Source organism: Triturus cristatus, chromosome 10 (assembly GCF_964204655.1).
Source record: "Triturus cristatus chromosome 10, aTriCri1.1, whole genome shotgun sequence".
Lineage (NCBI taxonomy): Eukaryota > Metazoa > Chordata > Amphibia > Caudata > Salamandridae > Triturus > Triturus cristatus.
Genome location: NC_140593.1, coordinates 272171212 through 272188022, shown reverse-complemented (window position 1 = coordinate 272188022; position 16811 = coordinate 272171212).

The following is a 16811-nucleotide window of genomic DNA, read 5'->3' as shown; positions in this document are numbered from 1 at the left end:
TCGTTGATGGGAAATTGTCAACATGAACTGTAAATCTATATATAGAGAAGAGAATATCTTTACCTTGCAGTTTTCATAGGAGCAGAAAAGTTTTTGTAAGGCAGTCAGAAGATTTTTCACATCTTTTTTCTAAAAGAGATTTAAAGTACATTTATGAGAAATAGTTACCTTATCCCAGCTGGATTTCTGTACAGACCACCATATAGGGCAACATTGTGTCACACTATATACTCCAGTGTTTGGTGTTGAATCCAAAGATCATCACTTATGCATCATTCTGATGCCCAAATGATGCTTGACTTAATTACATTCCAGAGGATGGAGTTAATGCACCCATGTATGTTAATACTGGCATGTCCTGACTACATTGCTTAAATAAAACCTGTTTATTACTATTTTAGTATACGATTAACACAATGCAGAATCAAACAGTGACATTTCCTAAACAAAGCCAGTACATCTGACACCACATCAGTTTAAGTACACCCTTCCTACAACTTTGAATAGGTTTACACTTTATACCATCATGCACAGCAAAAACTCACTCTTGGAGGGATACATTAGGACATATGCCATCTCAGTTTCAGTGAAGGTAACTTATTGGGATTACTCTTCGAGCAAGTGTCATAGCCCTATGCAGGATTCATGGAACACTCTCCTCTTTGGATGGCGGTACTTATACACTGAAGCATCTTAACGGACAGGTCAGATCTTAAATGCTTACAACAATGGATCCTAATTATAGCTACATCTTAGTTAGCACACAGTACACTCATTTACTATGTACAATTCTCTCACTTAATGCTATAAGCAATGCCAATTTAAAAGTGTTAAACTTACCAGAACTATGTCAAGACAGTTTGTGTTGGGGACCTTTCCGCCACTGGGTTGGTGATCATAACTGTCACCTTTATGTGGACGCACAATACCTGTAATAATAATAATTAAAACGTGTAAGGCCTCATTCGGAAATATGTCACCATGTTGTCTAAAACCAGTTACATTTGTTGTATGCACTTCATATATTTTCATTTCACGCACAAGCTTTCACTTACTAAATCTTCAAAGCCCCAGACCTCTAATAGCTTTTTACAGCGAATAACCATACATTGTTTAGCAGGCAACGGGCCTGACTTTGAATTGGATGGTATTTTCTGAGCCGTGTTTACATTCCTGTTTGTGCACTGTCGGAATTACGAATTGGGAGGTATGTATTGTGTCCGAAAATGATCCGATACATTAAATATGTTAGCTGTCATTAAATTTTGACTGGTCAAACCTGCCTAAATTTAACAGGGAAATGTGTACAGTATTTACCATACCATTCAGATTTTGGTGCCTTAAACACCAAAATCCACATGTTATTTTCTAAAAACTCTTAATTGGCGATACGTATCACACCGGATAAATAATGTACCCTAGGGTATCGTTATGTATGAGGTGTGATAAATAGCACCTTGCTTCCGGACCCGCGCGTAATGAGACTTTAAGTAGCTATTTACCATATTACCCCAAAGATTGCCACCATCATATAGAAGGAGCCCAGATTATATAATAGGTGCATCTCAGTTAGCCAGAAAAGTATGTAACCTTTGCCAAACTCCAGTGAAAAAAATAGCTTCTGACACTACTCATACATCTTTACATTTCCAAACTTTATACAAGTAATACATATATAAATGACTGGGTCCAGATTAAAACTGGATAATTTTCATAAAATCATGAAATGTCCAGATATAAGTTCAGTTGCTTGGTTTAAGAGTTAATTTACAACAGATGTACTATTTTGAAGTCTTCACATTATACTAAATGCACAGAGCATGCATGATAAGATCGCGATGGTGTTTCTGTAGTACCCACATTGACAACATTAACTGTAAGAGATTATTTGAGTGATTTGCCTTTGATTTTGAATAATGTATTTATTTGGAGGAACCTTGCAATGAACCATCATTACAAGACAGTTTGTGCTATGGACTGTACCGTCACTGGTTGATTGAACATAATAATCACCACCATGTGAGTGAACAAAACCTAGAACAAAAACACATGACTTCAGTCTGCAATATGTTGCTTTTGATTTTGTACAAACATCTGACACTAAATAGATTTGTGGAATTAACTGTGTATATGTTTTATTTCACTCAAACGCCAAGTCACTCAGTCATTCATTTACTTTCTTACTTACACATTAACCCAATCACACACCCGTACACTTTTAGACTTAGACATAAACTACAGGATCCAGGACATAAAAGGCATACACTTTCTAAAAACCATGAAATGCCGAGATATAACATAATTTGGAAGATTCATTAATTATTTTGAAACACAAGCATCTAGCAGTTAAAAGTTATTCTTAATGTAGAAAGCATGAATGACTGAATAGCAGTGACATTTTTGTTCTACCTGTAGTAATAACATAGCCTGTAAGAGATCATCTGCTGGATCTGCTTCTGAACTACAACTCCCATATTTATTTGGAGGAACCTTGCAGTTAAGCATTATTGCAAGACAGATATTGGTAGACTATCCTTTATATTTCACTTAAATGTACCAACATATATATTATGAAAATAATGAATCAAAACCCTAATATATATATGTACAGTATCACTTAAAAATTGCTTCAAGAGCATGGCTATTATCCAGCAGCATTCATGTTTGAAAATAGGTGGCAAGCCTATGTTTTGGAAACAGTTCACTGTAAGAATAGAAATATACATTTTTGAAAATGGTTTGAACTTGATCGTCTATAACAATTTGCAGTGATACATTTTGTGAAGTACTAAGTTTTGTCATTGAGATAGGACAGCAGTGGAGTTTTGATAGATAATAGATTGATAGCAAAGGGAAAACCACTATCCCTAAAGGAAAAGGTAGAATTGGGGCTGGGTCATCCCCACTGTTTTGTGGATTTATACCATAGACAGGAGAAGATGGAAAAGTAGCAAAGATGTGTGCTCCAGATGTGCTAATTAGGATTATTGGTGAGCTACACAATAATGTCTGGTCTGCTTCAGTTACACAAAAGTAGGGTAGAGGGACCTCTCACAAGTCGAAATGTCATTGAAAAGAGTATGTCATTGCACGACTTTTGTTAAATATAGATGTGGGAATTTGACCATGGCCAGAGCTAAATCATTGTTAACAAGAACCTCAGTTGGAAGACCCGCCATCAGCTAAATCCTAATAAAACCAGCCACAATGATTACTGCACTAGCAGGGTTTAATAACATGTTTGAGAAGCATAAATTAAACCCAATGATAAAAGGAGGGCAAAATGGATATACTACCCATTATCATTTATGGAGCCACCAAGAATGTGCCACCAAGAATGTGGATTCTTCATCATGTAATACCAGTCAAGGCTATTTGCTTAGAATTAGGTACATGTGCCTTGCTGGACTTCATGGTTATTGAGGTCGATGAGAGTTATTTATGCTGTAATGCATCAATTATGTATCTGCCATTAGCCTTTTCAATGCCACACACCAGTGCTATATAATTCCTTAATTTCCATGTGCAACTCTTTCATGGATATTGACTCAACAAAATACCAGCGGTAAAGGAAGTGAAGTCATATTCCTTTTGACACCTGGAATCACAGTTTTGATCCCCACCCTACCTTTTGAACTTTAATAGTCTCTTATTTGCTGCTGATGGAGTAAGGGCAAGAAGCTAGGCTTAAAATCTCTTTAAGGGTTAGATATTTACACTTATGTCTGACTGCCATCCTCTGCCAGTCTTCACTATAAAATATTGTTTGAAGTTCAGTGCTAAGGATAGTGGGAATCATCTTAGCATATTGAACATGGAATGCCATTAGTTCAATTTTCATTATTCCACTGCCTTGGATTTCTAAATACTCAACTCTGAAAGTAGTTGTATGAGTAAGAGGTGAATGAAGTTGTCAGTTAACAAATGGATAGACAATAAAATACAGGTCATCCTTACATAAGCAGTGCACACAAGTCTGTAAATTAAACGTTAGTTACCATAGCAAGTGCTAACGCCCACCAGCAGGAATACCACAGCGATCTTCATGACTGAGAAATGAGACGGTATTGAGTATTTGGCTGAAATACTCTTTTCAAGCTCTTGGAGAATTTATCAATGTAGGACACATATTTATACTGAAAGCATTGCTTCAAGCTCCTCCCAGAGTATCACACCACAGATCAAATGACCTCTTTATCAGATAGAATCTTGCCAATGCATTCAAGCACGGATAACCTAAAAGGTGCCTTTTCACACACTTGATTTTCTTTTATAATTAGTAAACATCGAGGTGTGACTGTCATGTCTCTGTTTGTTGTTCCCTATGGAAAGAGCACTTAGGCATAAGGAAGAACAGGAGTTTTGTCAAAGGGGGTGTTTAGTCTAGATTTTAGCTTTATTTTTCTTATCTTTATCATCCTATTTTCTGATGTAATTGATTTTGATAGCAAAGTGCTGTGGGATGGTGTATGCATATTTACATTTCCAGGGTTCGTTATTTGTTAGGGATTAAGTATGCATTTTCTGCGATCAGAACTTTGGAAAGTGTTTGATTACTGGCACAACCCCACTACACTTAAGCAGCCTTAACATCCTAACCTCTCTTGCATCTGAAATTTCTCTCTGGATAGTCTTTTTAAATAATTGTATTTTCCCTTTATGTTGCAGTATGCTGTAGCACACTTGTTGTAGTAGCTTCCTTTATAGCTTCCCTTTCCATAGGGCTAGTCTGGTAGCCTCAATTGCTTAGAGGAGAAACTCATTGAAGATTTAAATACGTCATAGTATATAACACGACTTGATAGCAGTATTTTCCTGCAACAGCAAACCATATACTCCTCAAAGACAAACTGTGTTGATTAAGAAAAAACATTAAGGATGTCTTCTGACCATTTACTTAATCTCATCCTTAGAAATCATTGATCCCCATTTGCTGTTTTATGGCAAGAACCGAAGAAGGTATTATTGTATTTCCCCACAACAGTGCCAGACGAAGCAGCATAGCAGAAGAAACAAGCATTTACAATGCAAAAGGTCTCACATTTGGGAGAGTTAGGGAGATTGGCATTGAAAATGATAATGTCTTTAACCCATGTGATTTTGTTTGCAGTATTGTGGATGTATCTGATGTGGAGTGGAATTATGTCAGTTGGATTGGAATTGACAGTTGTGGAAATATGTGTGATGTGTATTGTATTTGTGTAGTGGAATTATGTGGCATGCTGAATAGATAGGGGTGAGAGGTGCAGAGAATAGATAGACAGGAAGACAGAGAGGGATGGGTAGTTTGTGCACAGAAAGAGAGAAAGAAGAGGATAGCGTGGGTTTGAAAAGACGTGGAGAAGATATTGTGCTCGAATACCTTAAGTGGACCACATGAGAGAGGCGGGAAGAGTGCATGAGAGAGCGAGAGAGGGGGGTGAGAGATGGCATGAGAGAGAGAGAGGTAGAGGACAAGTGGGAAGGGCACCTGGGGACGTGGGGATGCAAGAGGATTTACAGAAGGCAGTATGTGTGAGCAGGCAGCATAGAGAGGAGATAGGGAGAGGGATGAGAGGGTGCAGTGGGATTGTGGAATGAAAGGGGGCAGTGGGAGTATGACGGAGAAGGAGTGATGATAAGGGCAGTAGGTGTGCTGTGGAGAGATGACAGGGATGGTGGAAGTGGGAGGGAGGGATGGGTAGTATTGGAATTGTTTGTAGTGGGATTGTGTGCCATGGAATTGTGTGGTGTGGAGTTTTGTAGTGGAAACATGTGGCATGGTGTGCTGTAGAATTATGTTGATAGTAGTTAAATACTATTAAGTCTAATAGAATTATGTATAGTGAGATTGTCAGTTATTGAAGTAATTATGTGGGATGGTATTGTGTGTTGTATATTGGCATGTTGTGGAGTTAAATGATCTATTGTGCAGTTAAACTTTGTGGCATGATGTGGAAACCTGTGTTGTAGTTTGGAGGTATGTGGTGTGTATATTGCCTGAAATACCTTTCTGTAACATGAGCTTCAACCTAAGTCATGCATCTTACATATCTGAAGTCTGTGCTGTTATCTACACATAGGAATGTGTGCTAGAGGATGTACAGCAAGTACAAATCCTAAGCTAGGAACTAGTGGCTCACTTTTGTACCATTGTGGTGAGGCTGAACACCATGCAGAACGTCAATAATCATTGATAGGACACGTATTGATCACTCCACTTCCAAAAATGTATACTAGATTCATGAACTGCATTTCCAAAGAGTGGGATAGATGTTTACCTCTCTACAAATGTAGGCATGTGCGGTGCTCACCCCTGCCCCTTTGGCACACAATGTGTGCAGAGTCAGGGTAGTGCAAAATCAGACAAGCACCCGGTGTAATGCAGACAAGGGCCAAGGGATGCATGCTAACCCATACTTGTTAGTATATCAGCAGTGCACACCCACCAACTGTATACAACTCTTATGGCTGTATGTATACTCCCAAACAGTGCAGTGTTGGGATGGTGCACACTCAGACACCCTCCTAAAACAAACAGAACTTAGTCAGTACACACTGACTGATGCACACCTGCTGTTTGCAACTTTTTTGACTGTCTAAGCACACCTACTGTAAACATATTTTCTGTCTCTGTTCACACTTTAACACATATTCAGAGTGCACGATTGGCCAGTACATGCTTACAGACACACAACTAGTGTGAGCATGTCTCATAGACACACAATGTGTACAGGGCTAGAGAGGTATTAACTCATAAACACAAATCTAGTTTGTGCCATTGTCAGGACTGTATGCATTTTCATGTTTGCAATCCCAGTGCATGCAGGTATCCTGAATGGGTCCAAATCAAGCATCCATTGTGGGAGAGCGATATGAAGTACCAAAAGTAATTTGGAGTTCTGGGGGTCCCTCCCGCTGTCAGTGGCAGGTAAGGTAGCACTATTAAAGATGGTTACACTGCCAAGGCGGCTCTATTATTTTGGATCGCTGCCAATCTGGATCCCGCACAGACTTTTTACCCAGCTCAACACCATGATCACGGGGTTTTTATGGGGCACCGGAAAGCGGAGAGTAGCGCTTGCCACCATGATGTGGTCCAGGGCAGAGGGGGCATTTGCAGTGCCAGATTTTGAAGCCTATTATCACGCATCTCAATTGCAATGGTTCACAAAATGGATGGTGGGATGCCTCCGGAATACGGAGCACCCTGGAGATTCAGACCCGAGTTTGCAGCTCCTCTATCGTGTGTTGTTGCTCCTCCCCTTGAGGGATGGGGCGGCTCCTTCAGATTTAAGGACAGTGCGGCAGAGTTGGAATCGGTTTTGTGGTCAGGCACAGATAACATCCCCCTATGCGCCAGAGATTCCGTTGTTGGTCTGCGAGGTCCTACCTCACGGTGGGGACTGGCATAGAATACAGACATGGGGGGAGGCGGGGATCACCTTGCTCCCTTTTAATGATCTATTAGAACGGTATGACCTCCCAAGAGGGGACTTCCTTCTACATGCTGCCCTGACGGCAGCTATCCGTAAACATTGGCGGGAGGGACTAGGGGACCCTCAGACCTCCCTAGCTTGTCAGTATATAGTGATAGCTGCTTAAACGATTAAGCGGTCACCTGGCTCTACCGCCGCCTCACTCAGGAGACACGACAACCCCTGACAGCCCTTCCTCTCAAATGGGAAGCGGACTTAGGTGAGACCATAGGTGAGAAACCATGGGGAGAACTAGTGGAAAGGGCCTGGAAAAGTTCTAGGAATGCGCGATTCCAGCTGATTCACTTATTTGTCCTTCACAGAGCGTAGCTTACCCCACGTAAGATTACTGAATATTTTGGGGCCCAGTCCACTTGACCGAGGTGTAACCTGGAGGACGCAGGGTTTCTACACATGGTTTGGGACTGCCCGCTTCTGGGAGAGTTCTGGAGAGAGGTGACGACTAGGTTGGCGGACACGACGGAGCGTGACATAACGCTGACACCAGGGTGCTGTCTTCTACACTGGTTCTCCCACACTGCCAGGAACAAAGTCACTAGCAAGTTTATAGACCTGGGGCTGGTGTTGGCCAAAAGGGAACTCACAAGCCATTAGATAGCAAAACATGCCCCTAATGTACTGAGATGGACGAGGGAACTTATAAGATGGGCAGACTGTGAAGAGATCTTTAGACTACAAATGCCCCAAAGAACTGGGAGCGTAAAGGCATTGGAGGCGGCGAGGCATTGGTGGCATTTGTGGAAATACTGAAACAGCCGAGCGACGACAAGATGTACCCCCTGACGATGAGGGCCCTGATGTGGGTGACTGAGAACATGTTTTACTGGGCGACCTGGACTGATGCTCGAGTGAGCAGACTTCCAAGTTGAGCTCCTGGGCAGTGTGACCCCACTGTGGAACTACAGCACCGAGAATAATATGCCCTGCTATTGACCTAACCAGCATTATCATGCATAAAATCCGGTGAATATACATCATGCCTGGGGGAGGGGAGGGTGGATTTTTTTGGGGGGTGTTCCTTCTTGGTTTGTTAGAGGTTAATTGAGGAGCAGAATACTGTGATGATGACTACCAAATAAGTGAGGTACCGAGCACTACAGACCTGGAGACTTTAGGCCACACTAGGAGGTGCGCGATGATTTCCTTAAACTGGAACAGGAATAATACCTCCTTGTGAAATGACAAACTGAGAATAGTATGTATAACTATGGTAAGTTGTAATTGGGCGTAGATTGTAACTGCAGTATTATCCCTGCGATGCTATTGATTGTTATATCACAAATTAATCAAAATCTGTTTGCAAAAAAAATAAAATCAAGCACCCATTGTGCCCCGCAATGGCAGGTACACAAATCGTATGCGCATGCCACATGCAGTGCACACAGTTATACACACAGTATGTATAAAGGGCTGGAGAGGTGTTAACTCAAAAGCACATACTGATTTCTGCCAGTTCCGTGACTGTATGCACCGTCATGTTTGCACACCCAATGCATGCAGGTATCCTGACTGTCCGCAAATGAAACACCCACTGTGCTCCGGCAATGGCAGATACACCCACAGTACCTGCATGTTTCCTATGAGTGTAAACACTCAGGGCAGGGGCAAAGCATTACCAGCCACACAGAAATTGTGCAAACAAACCACTCTGCGAAATCTGCCTTTCCTAATACATTGTAAATCAGGTTACTTGAATAATGATTTGCATATAGCTCGTGTTTATAATGATACTGGACAGGCTAATTATTGTAGCCGATAGAGTGGGCAGGAGGGGGGGCTTCTATTTAGAGTGCTTCTGAGACAAGACTGTCCAGCTGAGAGAAAGGGGCACAGGGGTTAGGAAAACATTGTGTTTTATTTAGCAGGCAAATGGGGTGCGACTAAACCTTCAATGTCATCGTACTCTTCAACAAACACACCAGCATACAACACTGTGTATATTTAACAATGCAAACAATCTTCATCAAAACAATATTTCACTGCATTATGTGTGCACACTCACAAATTAACAGACACTAACGCAGACCACGAAAAAACGAAATCTCAACAGCACCAAATAACTGGCCCACATATGTTTGCAGTAACAGTTTTGAACGGTCTCACTGTGTATTGAATATTTACTTCCCCAGTACCAAGCCCAGTGGTTTTATAGAGTGAGCAAGGCCCCAACACAGTGAGATAACTGAATGCATAACCAGTGCGTGAATAGAGTGTTCTAAAGGAATTATCACACACTGCTTGCACTAAAAAACCACAAGCGGCATCACACATTACATGAACTTGTAAAGCAGCATTCTCCACTGGTATGTTGGCACTTGGTGTCTTGTTTAGTGATGCCCAATTTATCGACTTTGGAAGGATAACATACTGAGTGGAACCATCTGAATCTGTGACCATATTGTCCAACACAGATAACTAAAAAGGATGCATTCATCCACTGAGCAACGAGACAGATCCTTAGCTACTCATCTCACAGTGTGCGACCAGAAGCTGCCTGCAACACAACAAATGCACACATGTGCTAACCGGTGCACGTAAATATATTGTGAATGTACATGTTTAATCTGTACATGTAGCCATTTCTCCATAGTTTGAACTACTCGTGATGGGCTGGAAAAAATGTTTTTGTGGAGCATTTACTATTAAAAAGTGGAGGCACCAGTTAACCTTGTGGTTCCTTAACACCTGCTCTACGGTGCACTTTGAGCTTCAAGACCCTACTGGAAAACAACCTTACTCTATTAGTCAACTTATGTAAACTTCCCAGTGGGTCTCTGAAGTCATGCTTTTTATGACTCAAACAGCTATTATTCCTCCCCTCCATTTAGAGCAAGGTTTCAACATTTTATGCTTGGAACTTTGTAAAGTGACATCTCCCTATCCCTTTGGCTATGCCAGTGTTGTTTTCAAGTTGTTGCACCTTCTTACTGGTTAAGGGTCCGGGCAAAGGTTATAACCTCCCCACAAAGAGATGTTATTTCAATGTTAATAAACACTTTCGAGGAGGCCCCCTGCTTTCACCTTCATAGAGATGCCGTTGGTTTACGGTTGTGATAGTAAATTGACTTTTTTGGCAGATGGGTTTGTGCAGTAACAACAAACGCTTCCACCTCTTAAAAAAGACACCCTGAGTCCTCTTGCTTGGGTAATAGTTTCCCTAATAATACAAGACTTGTATCTGTTTGGAGAATCATATGGTGTTTATTTCCCTTGCTCTGGCTGGAGGTGGTTCTCGGAAGAACTGCTTGCTTGTGGCCGAGCTCGGGGCCTCCGCAGAGCCGGTATGGTTAATTCATGGCTATACCACACTGCCAATCATGACATTCCAGTTCCAATACTGCCTTAGATTCATCCAACCAGGCAGGTATGAAGTGTTGGGTGAAGGGTACATACAGGAAACCCGGGAGTTACAGTATAGATTTAGATGCAGAAATAAGGACACTGAAGTTTTCTTAAGTGGTACAGACTGTGAGAGGGCTTTAAGTGGGTCTCTAGTGTGCAAAGAGGTCTAGCTTCATGGAGTGTGTAATACTTCAATAGTGAACTTATCGTTCTACTTAAAAGGCTTCCCAGCTGCCGTGATTCATCCGGTTTTTGAGTTAATTTCAAATGGGAGTTATTTAATGCCGAATGATCGAGGCTGTTGCGGGATGGCACCAGGCATCGCATATCTAGTCACAGTAAACTTCAGGGTTGTTTGCTGTAAGCAAGTATTGTTTACCCCGGCTCGCACGGTTAGGGAGGCACCACAGTGGCCTTCCTTGAATGTTTCCACTATAAGGTTTGATTCACTGAGCAGATTGAAAGCCATGTTGTTTCTACAAAATGTGGCCTTAACTTCAGCCCGAGAAACTTTTGATCTCCAGGTTACAAGGTCTTCGGCAGAGATACAGGTCCTGGTCCATACGAACTTCCCGATCCATTTTGTAGAAATGGTTTATCATATCTTTAACATGTCTGATATGAGTGGGATCGTATACCTATTTAAGTGTCTTGGATCAGGTTTCTTAACCATCTTTCATGCCATTTTCGGAGTAATTCCAGCTTTCATACACTCCGTACTTGGAAGTGTTTTTGGAGGACTTCCTTTGGTCCTGCTATCAGTAGCGGGCATCCTGATTTTAATCCTATTGCTTTGCAATTGATGTCTCAATCCCTCAAGACATGGAGAAAACACTGCTGGAACGACGTTGTAGTGAGTGTATGGTTCTACCTGGGTATGCCTCGGTTTCGAGAGCTGAGTGAGCATTGGTTCCTGTCTTTTAGACCGGTCTGGCTAGATTGTGTCCTACCTGGGTTTCGTTGCCTCTTCTGCGGATTTGGCTGCGGGTTGGACCTGTGTCTGAAACTTCCATCTGTTGCACCTCCGGACAGAAGTGCTCCTGCAGCCCTTACAGGCCCACGTGTACAGTTGTCCACAGCATAGTCCCATGTTGATGAGAGCATTTCTAGAGCCTCTAAGGGATACTTCCCCTCCTTTTGTAAGGGACATCGGCTCTGATCCAGAGGTACAGGCATCGGTTCCAGGCATCGGTTCCAGGCATCGATTCCAGGCATCGATTCCAGGCATGCAGGCATCTAATTCTTCCCCGGCTGCTCTGGTGGGAACCGGAGATGACCATCTTTGCTCACTCAACATGATACTGGAAGTTCTGGAGGGATTGCCACCTGTGGATACCATGTTCAGCGATGTTGAGTTTTCAGCGCAGGATTCATACACAATCTGGCCTCTCCTGTGCTGGGAACTATGTGGAGACTTTTTAAACATTTACCAAATTGAAGGTCGAAAACTGACTTTGCTTTATTTTTCCTACTCTGTTCTAACTGAGCATAGTGGCTTTCAAGGTGCTCAGTGTAATCATAACCACATATACAAGTTTAGAGGACCTTTTTAAATGCTTTTAGGGATAATAGCTTTTCTTTTATGAACATTTCTTAGCAGGTTTTTAAGGAAATACTTTTTTGTATCTTAGTTTCAAAGAAGTTTTATGCTTTTTATTGCTTTAGCTTTATTATTATTTAGTTGACCCTGTTGACCTTTTGATGAGGAGTGTGTGTCATGTCTTTTAGGCTTGTCCTGTCATGCATACCCCTTTTTACATACATTGTCGCATTCACATGACTATAACGGTTCTGAAACAGGTCACCTTTTACCTAGTAGCTTGCTCCTGTCTCTAAGAAACCAGCTCTTAGTATTCTCTCATAATCTCTGTACCTGATGTACATAAACATGCCCTCAGGCACTGCATAAATCTGTATAAGGGTTACCACTTTTTTCATCCTTGCCAAATGATCGCATTTGTTTAGAAAAACATTTATGATTGTTTTAAAAACAGTTATGACTGTTTTCAAAACATATCGATTCTAGAAGAAATCCTGGAGTGACCACTCTAGTATATAAGACCCTTATTCCCACCTGAAAATTAGAGGAGATTTCCTTCCAAGCTGACAGAGAGTCCTGCATGCTAAATCTTCGACACGCAATGGTCTGACATCCCTTGCAAGGTGTCATCCTCGACACAGAGACGGGGTCCTTCATTCTCAACCATCAGATGAGAGGGTTGGTTCTTCCTTAGCGTATTCTTGGCTATATACACATATATCTACACACATAGACATGGTACACCTGCGTATCCAGGCTAGGTACATTTAGTCAAAGTACTTAGAGTGTGCATTATAGGAGTATGCAAATGCTACTTTCTTTTCTGAACTGCATGTTCATCTTCGTAGCACTATGGTAGAAATGTATCTACTGTTTACCATATGAGTACTTGTGATTTCTTTTGTATGCTTCTGTCTCCTGATTATTGCAGCAAATATGTTTTACAGAAGACTGATGCTGAACCAATAAATAATTATTGAAACATCCTAATCGCCATCCTGTGTATTTTCTGAGAATAGGCAAGCACGAGTGACTGAGCAAAAAGCGCTGTACTGTAATAATAATAATAATAATAAAAATAATTTAGGCCCTCCTGAATCAATATTACGTGTCATAATACAACTGTACACTGGAACTTGGATCCGTCTAAAATTGCAAATGGTACGAGACTTTCAAGGGAAATACAGGCAGAGATAGGCCTAACACAAGGCTCTGTATTAGTGCCTCATTTATTTAATCTCTTTATGGCTCGTTTCTCACCAAGATTAAATTAGGTACCTTCTCACCCACCCTGGGCCCATTATCTATAACGCATCTTTCATATGCTGATGATATAGTCCTGCTCAGTCTAACAAGAGTCGGCTTACAAAGATCGTTAAAACATTTGCCAAGGACAATGCCTTGGAGATCAATATCAAAAAACCAAAAACTATGACTATTCAGAACCAGCTTGGTCATCAACACCCTATTAAGCTGGGAGAAACAGCTTTAGGGGTAGTCAATAACTATAAATATCTAGGGCTGTTAATGGATGACCGACTAATTTTTCAATTTCACAAACAATATCTTGAAACAAAAGGAAATAGCCTAATCTATGCATTCTTTGCCCTCACAAAAAAGTTATGGGGCCCATCCTTCAAGCCGCTGCTTGCTGTAATGGGTGCCAAATTAATGCCAACAGTGGCCTATGCAAGCATTGTTCTAAATGATACAGATGCAAAACTGTTAGACAAACTACAAACAAAAGCGTACAAAAAAGTCTTCAATTTTCAATATTGGAATTTGGTCATGTACAACAAGAAATTGTGAGAATATATGCTACTATTAAAAGCTGGTTTAAAATCTGGTCAAGTCGAGCAAATGACCTACATGATGCCTTGTGGCGGACCCAGGAAGGAATAGCGCTCGTTACAACGCATGCGTTTACAACACTTGCCATTACAACGCTAGTCGTTAGACCAACGCGTTGTTACATCGCAGCCATTACAACGCAAGTCTTTACAATAACTTGCTATAGGGGGGTGCTGGAGTTTGGAATAGTATAATTTACTAATCCAACTCCAGTGTGTGCAGCAGTAGGGAAGGTGTTGGATTGAAAATCCAACAAATCCAACACCTTGTGCCCCCTACAGCAAGTCGTTGTAATGACTTGTGTTGTAATGGCATGCGATGTACAACGGCTCGTTGTAACGACTTGCGTTGTAATGGCAGGCGTTGTAAATGATGCGTTGTAAACGTTGTTTACCCCAGGAAGAAGATCTGCATTCAAGTTATTGCAAATTCCTGAAAATAGCCCTGGAGGAAACACAGACAACAAATCTTTTGGCGCAGAATCCCAATTTTTCTGTCTTCATTAGGGTGAGTATCAAAATGGCTAAATCTTATTTATTACTAGAGGACAAAAGTAAATTAGCCAAGCGGTCTCATGCCTGGATGGTCCTGCAGTCCCATACAACATCACGTCTGGCAGAATATCTACAAACAACATATTCATTTTATTTGAACCGGAAACTCATGGCCACTAGGTTTGAGGTCTGAAGGAAATGGCCCTTAGGGGCCACCCGGGTTATATACAATCACCTGCTATGCCTTCCCAAGTAATGAAGAGTCGGGCAGACAGTAAGAATACAAACAGGCTTTTATTAGCAATACTTTGCAGAGGACTCCAATCTGACCTGCACCCTAAGATATCTGCAGAGGGACTGACCCCCCAACAGTCTGCAACGTATCATCATTCTTCCCAAGAGCCTCCAACCACGCCCACAGTGTAAAGTTACTGGCCTGAACATAAACAAAGGAGGCACAGATGGATGGGCTACCACTTGCCAGATGGGTACATGCTATCTGCAACTCAAGGTTACCGTGCTGAGTCTCAGCGTCTCCTAACATGGGATTACAACTACACACGCGGATAGGTATGCGAGGGCAGAATGGCCTTTTCATTAGTAAGTCGGGAAGCAACCTTGAACAGGAAAGACAATAATAACTGAATACGGTGTTTCTGCTGAGAAAAGCAATACAAGTAATGAGGCCTAGTTCAGGCACGGCCTAAGCAGCCTAAAAAGGATTACGAAATACAAAATGGAGTCGCACTCGCTAACTAAAGCTTGCATGTTACAGGAATAACTCGGTGAGTTGCATAACGTGAATACAAATGGTATCTATTTAGCCACACATTGCTAACCTAATATAACATGAAACAAGTGTATAGGAAGAATGGGGTTTTCAAACCTAACAGGTCTTACCAAGTTTAGCTGATCAGCCAGCATGAAGTACAATGGTCCCATGATATGTAATCTATGTTGTGCAGCAAATCAAGATTTTATTAATCTGATCTGTTTATGTCCCTCTTTAAAAGCAATTTGGGTGTGGTTATGGAAAAAAGCTTTAAATGATAGAGGGATCCGGTCTTGTAGATCGGCAATAATGAAAGGCCTGGACCCAATAGATCCCTATTTGAATTGTAAGATGATGAACTTTCTGACATTTTATGAAACTTCATTACAGAACAAGGAAAAACACATTCAGTTTCACTGATGAAATAGCAATTATGGACATTTGAATGCTAAGACCCTTTTCCCTGGACGGCTAAGTAGATGCACCATTAGCTAGAAAAGCTATTAACAGACGGGTTTTTAACCTCACTGATGTACTTTATATTGGGATTGAAAATGATAGCAATAGAAGTCTGTTCTATTAATATATTAATAGGAATTGGATGATTATGTCCATATTTTAAATCTCCAGGTATGAAAAAATTATCCACAGATTGGTTTTAAACAGATGTAATGCATTTTATACTGAGATAAGAAATTATAGGAACGTTGTAGACTTTGACATGAAATTCAATTTGAATAATTTTATGATGTGGAAATAAATGTCCTTTGTAAGATTGTTATGGTTTTTATTAACTGAAACAATAAAGTTTGACTGGTCCTTGTAGCAGGGCAGAGGTCAGCAGGCAGCAGAGCAGCTCAATCAGGCAGGGCAGCAATCCCTTGGGCAATCCCTTGGACCTTACTCCAGTATAGGTTCTTCCAGGCCCAGTAGTCAGAACCCCTGTACTTATACTCAAAATGTCTATGATCTACGGGCACTTCTGAAAAGAAACCTTACGAGTGCAAAACACTCCCTTTCAAAACTCTGCCCCTGGTTCCAGACGTACAGTAGGGGGTAAATAAGCCCTATGTGTGAGGACCGGGCACAGCCTATACAAATGTAAATGCACCCGCCTCCCTTTCTCGCTGCCCAGGAAGACTATCAGCATACAGATGCATGTAGATGCCTCTCTTGTCACACCCAGCCTTTCCTGTGTTGTGGCTATCAGGAAAGTGTGCACAAAGTGTAGCTGCCAACCAGGCCCAGACGTGGATTGTAGTCAGGCTGCAAAACATAGAGTTATAAGCACAGCAAAATGCTCACTTTCTAAAAGTGAACACAAGGAGATGATG